This window comes from Mus caroli, chromosome 2 (genome assembly GCF_900094665.2).
Source record: "Mus caroli chromosome 2, CAROLI_EIJ_v1.1, whole genome shotgun sequence".
Classification (NCBI taxonomy): Eukaryota; Metazoa; Chordata; class Mammalia; order Rodentia; family Muridae; genus Mus; species Mus caroli.
Genome location: NC_034571.1, coordinates 127,162,949 through 127,166,030, shown reverse-complemented (window position 1 = coordinate 127,166,030; position 3,082 = coordinate 127,162,949). Strand labels below are relative to the sequence as shown.

General features: G+C 40.2%; 1 pseudogene across 1 annotated transcript; it reads right to left on the bottom strand.

Annotated features, from left to right (window-relative positions):
* Positions 1 to 454: 454 nt before the first annotated feature.
* LOC110289262 lies at positions 455 to 2,844 on the bottom strand (annotated as a pseudogene). The gene has a single exon (XR_002377327.1). The product of XR_002377327.1 is annotated as a nectin-3 pseudogene (transcript).
* Positions 2,845 to 3,082: the final 238 nt, after the last annotated feature.

Here is a 3,082-nt window from a genome sequence, read left to right as displayed (position 1 = left end):
AAACCAAACAAATAAACAAACAAAAAAAGCTTGAAACATATACATACATTTAGGAGAAATGAAGAAAACAGGAAGGGATTGCCAACATTCATCAGCAAGTGTTATCAATGACTGGTTCTGTAATCCAGATTTCTCTAAAGAAACCTCAAGCTTCAAAGCTTATTTTAATATTGTTTTGTACATGTACCCGTTTGAACAATACCAACATTAAATAACTAAAACAAGAAGATTAGAAAACTCTTCGTATAGGTTCCTGGCTGGAGCAGCTCATGTCTAACTCTGGCACACAAGCAGACTCAAATACCCTCTCTGTCCTGTACCGCGCTTGCGTCACTATTCATCCGCTTAGCAAATAAAGCATTAAGATAAGGTTAATGCTTCGTGTACCAAAGCCACATTCACAAAACAACTGAACAATTTTCTTCCAGAGATGAAAAAATTAGTAATTATTGTGTCAGGAGGCATATATTTTATTACTCTTGCATGTATTTTAGACAAAAATATTGAACAGCTAGTTATGCTCTTCCACACATCGTGTTCACTTAGTTTATGGCCACAGTTTTAGTGCAACAAAATATCTTTGAAAAGCCACTCTACAGTAATTATGGCAAGGCTCATTTAAATGCAGAGGTAAAGATCCTATCTATATAGAAACTTAGAAAATAATGTTTGACGATGAAAAGATACTCCATCAGNATGAATGATTTTAGTATACTAAAAATATATAAGCATTTCTTGAATGAGTTTTACTGTCAATTTTGATGGAGTATTCTTAGTGGTGATAAGTTTTGAGAGGTATATGTTACACAATCATTATACTTGAGATTATAGTCTTAGGTAAATATTTAATACACAATGCCAAGGTAGTTTCTTTTTTTTCTGTTTTTAATTTTTGTACCAAAAACGTCATACATTTAATGTTGACATCTTTCTTACCTGTGTGCCTCAGACCAATAAAGTACTCTGCATTAGAATTTAAATCTTGAGACAGTAGTATAGCAGTGAAAACTGTAAAGCAGCTCAGATACATTGAACCCAGGTTTTACATTTTCATTTGTCAGATCAGAATATAAAAAGTAAGCTCGAAATCAACTTGAAAAAGCTTATTCTTCCTCAAGAAAAAGTATGAACAATCTGAAAATGGTCAACTAGTGTGAATGAAACCTTGTACATAGTGAAGTCGCGTCAGTGGCTGTTAGACATACCACTCCCTCCTGGAAATTATGGAGCCATCTACATGAGAAACCAAACCATCTTCACTTTCATTGTAGCGTTCATCACTGACGAACTTCATTCCCATTTTTAGATCTTCATAGTAATCCATCGGTCTTTCAAACCTAGTGAGGTTCTCTACATTATTCCACTGTGTTTTCTCAGGCTCCTCTAAGTAGTCTTTACNGATGAGGTTGTTCACTGGGATTTTGTTTTCCTTTTTTACACTGTCGGGGTAAGAATCAAGCTCATCCTGGTGAAGAACATCAATCTGCGATTCTTTCTGCATGTCTGATGGTGGAATGTAGTTTTTGGCAAAGTAGTCTCCACGAAACGTCCGTCGTCTCCTATAGCAGAATATCCTAGCCAAAATGCTTACAAGCACTAAGAAGAGAGCCCCACCACTACACTAGCAATGATGGTGCCAACTGTGTCATCCTTAAGTGTTGCCAAAGTTGACAATGGAAAGGGCAATTTTTTATGCTCTGTTGCTATATCCTGGACGTCAGCAGGTGAGGAATGCCACTGAACTGTCGGCTGAAGGGTGGTGGTGGTAGGAGGATCTGAAATGTAGATAACCTTTTGATCACTTCTTTGACCAAGGGAATTTGATACTTTACAGACATAAACGCCAGAATAATTGATAGTCAATGGATGGACAAAATGAAGAGTATTATCTGACGCCAATAAACCATCGGGCCATTGTCCATCCAACCTGCTCCACACGGACTTGAAGGGCGGAGGATTTGCATCAGCATTACACTTGAGGTTGACACCTTTTCTTCCCACGAACCAATTTCCATCATATCCTGTTACTGAAACTTCAGGAGCATACTGTATGTCTAGTATGAAAGAGTATCGAATGTCCTTTTCTAAGGCTGGATGTTTTACAACACAAGTAATTCGCCTTCCTCGAGCAAATCTTGTGGGAAATAGCTTGTATTGGCTGACAATCGTTGCTGTTTCATTAGGAAAAGAAGTTATAGTAGATTCCATTTCACCAAGATCACCTTCCCAGTCAATCTGTGCGACTGGCTTTCCAGTGGCTGCTACACAAACGGCTGCTACTGTCTCATTCCCTCCATCAATTAAAGAATCCGGCCCTTTTATCAGGCTCACCGTGGGTTCAACTAACACAGTCACAGTTGTAGAGGACTGAGCATTTCCAAGTGGGAATGTAACGGCTTTGCATATATATTTTCCAGAATCTGAGAAGCCTATGTTATGCAGAGTAATTGTTGCATCATTAAGTGAATAGTTTTTAAACAAGACTCTTCCCTGATAATCTCCTTGAACAGAGAATCCATACTGAGGATGATGAACTGCAACAGTCTGTGTACTTTTGCCATGTATCTTCTCCCATGAGATCTGGGTTATAGTTTCATTCACTTCAATTAAACACTTTAATGAAACATTCTTTCCCCACACTGCTGTGACATGTGGCTCCACAATAATTGATCCAGCTAAGGCACCACAGAGCCGGGAGAAGAGAAGCAGGGGAATAAGCAGCAGCAGCAGCGGCGGCGGCGGCGGGGCCGGCAGCAGCAGTCCGACCGCGGGAGGAAACGCCGAGGAAAGTTGTGCTTTGCCGCCTCCAGGACACAACGGGGCCGGGCCCGGGGTCCGCGCCATGCGAGATTTCCAATTCTTAACAGAACTGGCGATTGAGATATTTTCTCCTGTTGTTTCTACTCCTTCATAATCCAATCCTAAACCAAAACTGTCAAATTAGATCCACGGCACCCAAACATGAAGACACGAAGTCTTTCACTTGGGTGTAGTAGTGTAAAGATCATGCTCTCCACAGAAAGTTTGGCTTTCGGAAATTCCAAATGGGCACCGAGAGTGAGACTCGAGGGTACACCCCTTC